Raw genomic sequence first — 10,448 nt, 5'->3', positions numbered from 1 at the left:
ATAGTGGGACTAATCACCCAGGTCAAATAATCTAGACAAACCCTCGAACATGAGTATAATACTCAATTAAACAAAAAACTGGAAATTTCAACAGAGAGATCAGCGGTCGACCGCACCGGTCGACCGCACACTGATACGCATCTGCCGGTCGACCGTTGCGACCTCGCGGTCGATCGACCGAGCGTCGCGGTCGACCGACCGAGCGTCGCGGTCGACCGACCGAGCGTCGCGGTCGACCGACCGAGCGTCGCGGTCGACCGACCGAGCGTCGCGGTCGACCGATGAGGCTTTGCGGTCGACCGCAGCTCCAAAACGAGCCCAGCGGTCGACCGCACCGGTCGACCGCCGAGCGGACAGAAACCCAAATCTGGGTTTCTGTCAGCTCGAAACCTGAAATAAAATTTACAAAATTTCTACAATAACAAGAGTTCTAAAGTTCTGGGAAAATATAGCTAGTCTCAAGCATGAAATCCATATTCCCAATATTTCAAAATACATGAAAAGCAAATTGGAAGTGTTTTAAATGACAGTAAAACATGGTTAAACTCTTGTTTAAGAAAACTCAGATCTAGATCTTCATTAGACAAAACGTTGGTGAACTTTCATAAACTGAAATCCTTAGGTGTTGACGAAAGCCCTATATCTGCAGGAGGTTGAATCGCTACGCTGCCTATCCAACATCCCGCTGAAAAATCCTCCAGATCTCCTCCTAATCACTAAATCCAGCTAGGGTTTGAGATTTGAGAGATAGGGGCTAGGGTTTTGAGCCTGAGGTGAAAAGAGGCTCTCCTGGCTTGAGTTGGTATAAATACTAACTCCCTAACCCGACCCAAAACCCAGAAGACCCGAAACAAAACTGCAAAGAAAACAAAACCTGAAAGCTCTCTGACCGCTGTGCGGTCGACCGCGTCGGTCGACCGCGGAGCACAAAAATGCCTACTGCTGGGCATTTCACATGCTGGCCATAACACTCGATTTCTCTCATTTAAAATCACTTGTTGGGTTCTCAAACATAGATAATTACATTCATATGACATATATATGTGTATATATATGATTATTCATCACAAGGAAAATATTTACTATTAATAATTCACATATATTTATTGTAGAAATTTTCGGGGTTTTACAAGCACGTTCTTTAGGTGTTCCGTTATCAGTCTCTACTCCTCTAGGAGAGATATCCTATTAGAGAGTATTTGTAGGAGATGTGTCATCGAACTAGATGAGTCTGAGTTTTCTCTTAGATCTAATCGTGTCGCGGACATCGGATTTTGACATTGTTTTCGGTATAGATTGTCTATCATCATACCATGTTAATATCAACTGTTTTACTAAAATAGTCAGCTTGTGAGCATTCGTTGGGATTGTGTAGTTAGTAACAACCTCATAGGATAACCAGAATGTGGAGTCATTCTTAGCATATGTCGAGGAGGTGATGCTGAGGTATCGGAGTGCTGATTTGTACGAGACTAGAAATTGTCTCTGTTTATCAGGATGTCTTTTAGGACATATCTAGGTTACCTCTGGTGAGAGAGGTTGAGTCCTGTATCGAGTTGCAGCAGAGCACAATACTGATATCCCGAGCACCCTATCATATGACACCTATTGAGATGAGGTAGCTATAGATTTACACAAATGAATTATTATGTTAGTGTTTTATTTGCCGGAGAAGACTCGAAATGGGTCCTTTGAGTTTTTGGTCATGCCATTTGGGTTGACAAATACAACCGCGGTATTCATGACTCGAAATGGGTCCTTTGAGTTTTTGGTCATGCCATTTGGGTTGACAAATACAACCGCGGTATTCATAGATTTGATGAACCAGATTTTCCATCCATATTTGGATCAGTTGGTGATTTTGTTTATCAATGATATTCTTATCTATTCGAGATCGGAGTGGGAGCACGAGCAGCATCTACGTTTGGCTTTGCCGACCTTGCATGAACATCAACTATATGCTAAGTTCAGCAAGTGTGAGTTTTGGATTTCTGAGGTCAGGTTTCTTGGCCAGGTTGTCAGAAGTGAGGGCAAGTAGTGGACCCAGCTAAGGTTTTAGCAGTGCTTGATTAGGAACCACCAAAGATGGTTACTGAAATTCGTAGCTTTTTAGGGTTGGTCAGTTGTTATAGGAAGTTCATTCAGGACTTTTCGAAGATTTTGATGCCACTTACACACCTTACGTAGAAGGGTGTACAATTTACTTGGAGCATGGAGTGCTAGAAGGCTTTTGATACCTTGAAGGCTAAGTTGACTACGGCGCCAGTTCTTACTATTTCGAGTAGTGACAGGATATTTGTTGTGTACACGGATGCGTCATTAGCAGTTTTGGGAGGTGTTTTGGTGCAGACTCAGAGGGTAGTAGCATATATCTCACGGTAGTTGAGGGTGCGTGAGCAGAACTTCCACACTCATGATTTGGATTTAGTAGTAGTAGTATTTGCGCTGAAGGCGTGAAGACACTACTTATATAGAGTTCAATTCAATCTTTTCACAGACTATCAGAGTTTGAAGTACCTTTTATTTCCGTCGAAAGTCACCTTAGTCATTGATTTCATTAAACTTTAAGCGTTACAAATGAATTCAAATAACAAAAGAACAAAAGATTACAACTTTCTTGAAAATAAACACAAGATCCGTTTATCAGATCTTGCTTGCGTGGGTTCTTTGCCGGTGCCGGGGTTAATCTGTGGACGACCGCGAATCAGATCCGGTTGCAGAAAATTGGGCAGAGCTTCTACCTCACCAAGGGGGTATTTGCTTGAAGTCCTAAAATCGACAAAGCGAAATCAGGGCTCTTCTCGAGATTAAGACCAAGCCTAATCTCAAGGAACGGACGTACGGGCTTCAGATCCTTCGAACGGCTTCTCCTTTGTGCTGAAGTTCGCCGGGATCTCGCTGTCCTTCGCTGAAATTTCATGCTCCTTCACTCTCCAATCCAGCAGCACCTCGTCCTCTTGATAAAATTCCAGATCCAGAAAATGGAGGCCTTTGGCTCATATTTATAGGCCTCAAAATGCGGTTATTTGGATAAGAACAAGGGATTTGGCTCTATCTTCAGTCAACAGCAGCCTAACAACGTTTAGGGATGATCTCAAGTCAGTTAAGAACCCCTGGAACCGATAAACCCTGCAAAAAACCAATTTAAAACTGTCAAAACGTGTTTTGGGACTTTAGACTGCGCAGCAGAACGATCTGACCCGCGCTCGCGTGGGTCGGAATAATCCGACCCGCGCTTGCGCGGGTCGGATTGATCCGTCCCGCGCTTGCGCGGGTCGGATCATTCCGTCCTGCGCTTAGCGCGGGTTCGCCGACTTTTTCCCCTTTTTTGGTTTCTTTCTTCCGGGATTTGTTCTTGTCGCGTATTCGATAGATTTGTTGATTTGTATGCTCCGTCGCGAGACCAATCGTTGAACGCGCGTTGGTTAATGTACGCGTGCTGATCGATGAGCGCGTGCTGATTGACGTGCGCGCGTTGACCGGCGCGCACGAGGCGGTTTGTCGTGTGCGCGTTTGATCGGCGCGCACGAATTGGTTGACGTGTGCGCGTTGACTGGCGCGCACGAGGTGATTGACGTGCGTACGTTGATCGGCGCACGAGTTTGTTGATGTGTGCTCGTTGACCAGCGCACACGAGTTGATTTGACGTACGCACGTTGACCGGCGCGCACGGGCTGAATGGCGTGAGTGCGCCGAGCGACGTGCGCGAGCTGATTAGGTGAATCTCTTTGACTCGCCCATTCATTGCTTCGGATTTCGTGTGGGCTCTCGTAGACAATTTTAGACGCCTACAGATACCCCCTCTAAAGTGTTTCAGCCTCATTCTTTTATAGAGGAGTCTGAAACGCTTTGGATATGATGGATCCCCACCTTCAGTCAGTGTTAAAGGACCTACAGATGGTTTTGATTCTTGACTTCTCCATATTTTAGCGTATTCTGTATTTTGTCGAATAGCTAAGATTTTCTCGGTACTGCGTGTATCGTCTGACCGTTATTGAAGCTTTGAACCGGAACTGGTGAGTGGATTTTTTTTGTTGATATGTCATTGAGATGACTTTTGGATCAATTGCAACGCGTTGACAGGCGTTGACCTAGGGCTACGCGTTGACCGACGTTGACCTTAGGGTTTCGAATTGATCGGCGTTGACTTTCATCGCAGCGCGTTGACCGACGTTGACCTAAGGCTACACGTTGACCGGCGTTGACCTTAGGGTTTTGCGTTAACCTGAGGAGAACCAGTTTATACTCATGTACTCCTGAGAGTTTCGGGAATCAGTTTAACCTCATGTACCCGCCGGAGGTTGCCAGGTTATCCTTAAGAATTATTATCTGTAATATTCTCTAGGAACTTCCTGTCAAAATGGGAAACAGTTTAGACTCATGTACCCGTTGGAGGTTGCCAGGTTATCCTTAAGAATTATTATCTGTAATATTCTCTAGGAACTTCCTGTCAAAATGGGAAACAGTTTAGACTCATGTACCCGTTGGAGTTCGGATATCGAATATTCTGATAAAAGGCGAAAGTATAGTGAAATCACCCAAAATATAAAATTGGGTCCCGAATATTTTGAAAATAAACAAAAATATCTCGCAATTATTTGGGAGGCGGAATTGAACTCCGAAAACTTCAAATCTGACTGAAAATGCCGCTCAATTATCCGGGAAATGAAGTCGAACTCTGAACATTCCAAATATGAACAAAAATGCCGTGAAATTGTCCGGGAGATGAGGTTAACCTTCGAAAATTTCAAAAATGGACGAAAACGGACGAAAATACGGCGAAACGGGCATTAAACCTGGTCTGACCCGCGTGATCGCGGGTCGGAATGATCCGACCCGCGAGCACGCGGGTCGGAATTTGGGAGAAGGGGGTAAAAACCCTATTTCTTTCTTCCTTCTTCCTCAGTTTCGATTCCAACTCTTTTCTTCTCTCAACATTTCGGTTTCTTCTTCAAGCTCCGGTCTTTCCAAGAACTCCTCTGCTTCAAGAATTCGAACAAGGCTAAAACTCCCCAAGCTCTTTAAATCCCGGTCTTTCCAAGAACTCCTCTGCTTCAAGAATTCGAACAAGGCTAAAACTCCCCAAGCTCTTTAAATATTTCATTTTCTCCTTCTTCAAAACCCCTCAACTCCCTCAAATCTACGAGGAAGGCCGGCTAGGGTTCGAAAACCGGACATTGGTAATTCGGGTTTGCACACAGTTCATCCCCCTCTTGAGTTCCAGGTGAGTTCCTCCCTTTTTGCTTCAATTTATCCATTCTTCATATTTGGATGCTTGATTCATGGCTGATTTTTTTTGAATTTTGACCTAAAAATCGAAGCCCTAGTTCTTGAATTTTGGGGAAAACCGAAACTTAAACTTGAGCTTTGAATGATGACCGATTTTTGAGCTTGATTGTGTTCGTGGCTTGATAATTACAGTCCAATATTTTTAATTTTAGGAGAAAACCAAAAATTTGGATTGGGTTTGTTCATGGCCAAATTCTTGGACTGTTCATGGCCGAAATTTTTGTTGATTTGTGTTGGCCGAAATTTGGTTGAACTTTTGAATGATGACTTGAACTTGCACTCAAGTATTGACTGAAATTCGAACTGAACTCTTTCATTGAACTGTCTGATCTTGTGTTTTGAATCATGGCTGAAATTTCCGCATTTGATTCGGGAGTTATTAATCTGACTCATAACTTTGCATGTAGGCATGGCTAAAATTCTTCTCAGCTTGTTGTCTGAACACTTGTATACGGGATGCTTCGAAGCTGAAAGCTTGAATTTGGTCATGACCGAGGCTCTGTCTTGTTTAACTTCGACTTTGGACATGATATGAACCTTCGGTTTAAGAACTAGACTTGCATGTTCTGTTTTGGGTACAGTCGAAGATATTCGGTTTGTTGAGAATTGTTTGAGCTTGACTCTAGGTTGTGGATCTGAATTCATTCGTGACCAAATTCTTCTTCATGGCTGATGTTTACTGACAGCTTGTATATGACCGAAAATTTTGTTGAGCTCTATTCTTGAATTCATGCATCGTTGAGGCGGAACTTTGGCTTGAACTCGAACTTGAATATGGCCGAGCTTTTGTATTTGTTGAATTCATATATAACTGAATTCTTGTATATAATTGAATTTGTGCATGACTTGGATCCGAACTCGTATGTGGTCGAAAATTTCTTGTATGCTATGAATTCACTCTTATATATGGCCGGATCTTTGCACGATTGAATTCTTGCATATGCCTTGAACTCAAACATTGAATTCAAACTTGTATATAGCCGAGAGCTTTATATGCCTTGAATTTGTACATGTGATTGAACCCTTGCATATGGTTGAACTTGTGAATCCACATTTTGATATGATCGAGGCCTTATATTTGACTCCGCGACACTTAACTTGATTTTCCCTTGGATTTTCATGCCCAATTGCACATGTGAACTATGCAAGAGGCGCTTGATTTGCTTGGCTTATATATTTGATCTTCCTTTAAATTGAACGGAGAATGTCGTATAGGTTTAATTAGACCTTTAATTGGAAAATTCCATTTTATAGAATTTCATTTAAAGATTCACAATTTCCCTTTTAGTCTTTCGATTTATGTATGTCGATTCTTGATTTGACTGAGTTGTTGATCTTTATTGCAGATTAGCTATGTCGACGCTTTGGACCGGCTGGAGCGCGAATTCTGACGGTTACAAGAGTTGAAGACTGCTGGTAGCTCAACGTACACAGCCATTTGGATGGAATCTCGTCTACAAGCATGGCACGACACTCGGGCTTCGGCTGGACTTGAGATTCAAACGCAACAAAGTCGGGTGGATCAAATGGAGGCCTTGGCTATCTTGGGGATGGCGAAGGGTGACTTGGAGCATTCACGAGTTGTGATATCCGGAAAATTGGAGCTCTCGAAAAAGAAGTTAGCCAAGATCCAACAAGAGGCTGCGAAAACATTATCCCTCACCGAGGAATCCTTCAAGGTTGCATTGCAGTGTGAGCTTGAGCGAACTTATACAGAGGAATTGACTAAACTTGAACAGCAAGCCTGTAGTCACAAACTTCATGTAGATTGATTGTAACTCTTGTACCTGCAAACTCAATTTTATTAATAGAAAATATGTCTTTTTTTCATTCATTATGTCTCATTTATTATGATGTCTTACTCCGTATGGAATAATCAACCACTACGTATGGAATAATCAACCATAATACTTGTGGGATTTTTGGCAAACCCCCAGCCTTCAACGGGTTTGATGAGCCTTTACCGACTACCGTTTGAGTCGGGCTAGCATGCGGATTGTTTAAGTCCGTTCCGCATGTAACGTTATGCTAAAAGAGTTAACTCTTTTAGTGCTACGATATTGAATACGTAGACTTCGTCTTTCTCACGGGAATAGACTACCCGGCAACGTGTATTAGGCGTTGACTTTGTTGTGCTAAGAGAGTTAACGCTCTTAGTGCTACGATATTTAGGCGTTGACTTACCCCTCCTTAGGCTTCGGGGTAAATTCCCCAGGCTTAGACCCTGGTGTCTTTTTCAATCGGTGAAAGACTAAACCGGCGACGTGTGTTAGACGTAGACTTAAGATTTTTGGCAAACCCCCAGCCTTCAACGGATTTGATGTGCCTTTACCGATTACCGTTTGAATCGGGCTAGCATGTGAATTATTAAAACCCGTTTCACATGTAACGTTGCGCTAAGAGAATTAATTCACTTAGACTTGGTGCTATGACTTTGAATACATAGACTTCGCCATTTCTTACGGGAATATAGCACCCGGCAACGTGTGTTAGACGCTGACTCATCCCTACTTAGGATTCGGGATAAAAGTCCCCAGACTTATATTCTGGTATCTTTTTCATTCGGTGAAAGACTAAACCGGCAACGCGTGTTAGGCGTTGACTTATCCCTGCTCAGGATTCGGGATAAAATTCCCCATGCATAAAAGGCATGGATTTTTGTTGCTACGATGCTGAATACGTAGACTCGGTCATTTTTACGGGAACGAACCACCCAGCAACGCGGGTTAAGCGTTGACTTATCCCTACTTAGGCTTCGGGATAAAATGCCCCAGACTGGATTCTGGTGTCTTTTTCAATCGGTGAAAGACTAAACCGGCAACGCGAGTTAGGCGTAGGCTTATCTCTATTTAGGAGTTGAGATAAAATTCCCCGTGCACAAAGTGCACGGATTAGAAGTTGTTTTATATTCTATCTCCCGGCACTGAAGAGGAAGAATTTTATATTCTATCTCCAGTTGGAAAGGAAACTCAAGGTGGGATCTCCACCCTCAGAATCCGAAATGATGAAACTAAGAGTGGGATCTCCACTCCGAGAATCGGAAAGATTCAAACGACCCTAACTTTTATAGGATTGGTCATTCGATCCAAAAAGAGTCCCTCATTTATTGAGGAGAAAGCCTAATTTCGACCCTAACTTTTATAGGTTTGGTGGAAAAAGGAAAAGATGGAAGTCTTTCGTTTATCGAAAAGGATAACTCAATCTTAGTCCTAACTATCTGCAGGTTTGACTAAGTAAAGTTGGAGACAATCCTAACTTTTATAGGTTTGATTGCTCAATTGAAAGTGGACCTCTCGTTCATGAAAGGAATCGAGAGGAGAATCTGGTTGTGGCCCTAACTTTTATAGGTTTGACCAAGGAAGCAGTGAAAGTGGGAGGTTTGAGATGATCTTACCTTTTACAGGCTTGATCGTTCAATTTGAAAGTGGACCTCTCGTTCATGGAAGGAATCGAGAGGGGACTTTGGTTGTGGTCCTAACTATAGGAAGGTTTGACCAGGTAGACAGTGAGAGTGGGAGTACAAATCATAGTGGGGGTTTAGTGTTTATCACTTTGTTCGTAATTATCGGGTTATCCCTAAGAAAATTACATATAGCGTTCTTCTGGGAACTTCCCATTACATGAATCATCCACCCCCAGCTTCTTTCTTGGAACTGGGTCTGACTTTGTACTCCGTTACATGTCCGGGTTATCCTTAAGAATATTAGCGTAACATTCTCCAGGAACTTCCCATCAACGGTAGGAAACAGTTTAGACTCATATACCTATTGGAGTATCAGGGAGCAGTTTAACCTCATATACCGATTGGAGGAGTAAGAAGCAGTTTATACTCTTATACTTGTCGGAGTGTTGAGAAGCAGTTTATACTCGTATACTCTTCGGAGTATTGAGAAGCAGTTTATACTCGTATACTCTTCGGAGTATTGAGAAGCAGTTTATACTCGTATACTCTTCGGAGTGTTGAGAAGCAGTTTATACTCGTATACTCTTCAGAGTATTGAGAAGCAGTTTATACTTGTATACTCTTCGGAGTATTGAGAAGCAGTTTATACTCGTATACTCTTCGGAGTATTGCCGTTCTTATTTGGCTTATCCTAGCGTTATGACGCCGGCTTCAACCAAGGTTTGGATGCTATTCTTTAAAGTAAAGCAAGCCTTGGTGGGATGAAGGATCCTCCTGTGGTACGCGCAGTACTTCGGATCCGCAGTATTGTCAGCTTCCTCCTGATTCGTGATGGGCGGTAGCTTGATCTTGTTGCTTTCAAGAAGGGTCTCGAAGATGGCTAGAACGTCTTCGTCCTTGAATGAGTACTCTTTTTGGAGCCTCGGATCCGAACTATTCTGCTGTCTTCGGGACTGCTGTTGCGACGTCTGATTAACGTCAACAACTGTTGTAGGCGCCCTCCCTTCATTATGGGAAACGAGACCCGGATTCAGAGGATTAGTCATCGGTTGGCATCTTTCAACCTTCCTCCTTCTAAGGAATCGTTCGGCCTGCTCTCCGCGCGCCTTCAACTCTCTCCAGGTATTGAGTGGCTCTACTCCCATGTTCGGCCTGTTCTCCGCGCACCTTCAACTCTCTCCAGGTATTGAGCGGCTCTCCTCCCATAACGTCCAAGATGTTAACGGACAAGTTATTATGACAGGTTTGCAAGACAAATTCCTCCGTGACGGAATCCTTACGGTTCATTGCCTGATTGCGAAAGCGTTTAATGAAGCTATCCACCGACTCTCCATCTTTTTGTTTCTCATCGAAGAGTGTCCTGATCGACACTTCGGCGTCATCATCGAAGAAATGAGCGAGGAACATGCTTTCCAGGTCCTCCCAGCTGTTGATGCTTCCAGGCTTTAGGCGGCGGTACCAATCGAAGACGGGCCCGCGAAGGGTGCCAACAAATGACCGGACCATCAGAGGCTCGTTGCCAAAGATCACTCCCAAATGAGATTTGAAATAGATCACGTGCTGAGTGGGGGAACCCTTCCCGTCGAACGGCGTGAAGTTGATCAGGTTGAATTTCGCCGGATACGGGATCGAATCCCACTCTTTCGGGTAAGGACACGGAATGCCGGTCTTCTTTACCTCTTGAGCAGACATCAGGGCATCAATTTTGCTCTCGAGATCCTTCATCTTTTTGTCCTCATCTATATCCTGTTTTGGA

General features: G+C 43.6%; 1 long non-coding RNA gene across 1 annotated transcript; it reads left to right on the top strand.

Moving 5' to 3' along the window:
- Positions 5,036-7,123, top strand: LOC109829614. The gene is made up of 2 exons (XR_002244093.1): positions 5,036-5,224; positions 6,636-7,123. It is a non-coding gene; the product is annotated as an uncharacterized LOC109829614 (long non-coding RNA).

This window comes from Asparagus officinalis, chromosome 2 (genome assembly GCF_001876935.1).
Source record: "Asparagus officinalis chromosome 2, Aspof.V1, whole genome shotgun sequence".
Taxonomy (NCBI): Eukaryota; Viridiplantae; Streptophyta; class Magnoliopsida; order Asparagales; family Asparagaceae; genus Asparagus; species Asparagus officinalis.
The sequence above is the reverse complement of the archived record's forward strand: the minus strand, read 5'-3'. Positions and strand labels throughout refer to the sequence as shown.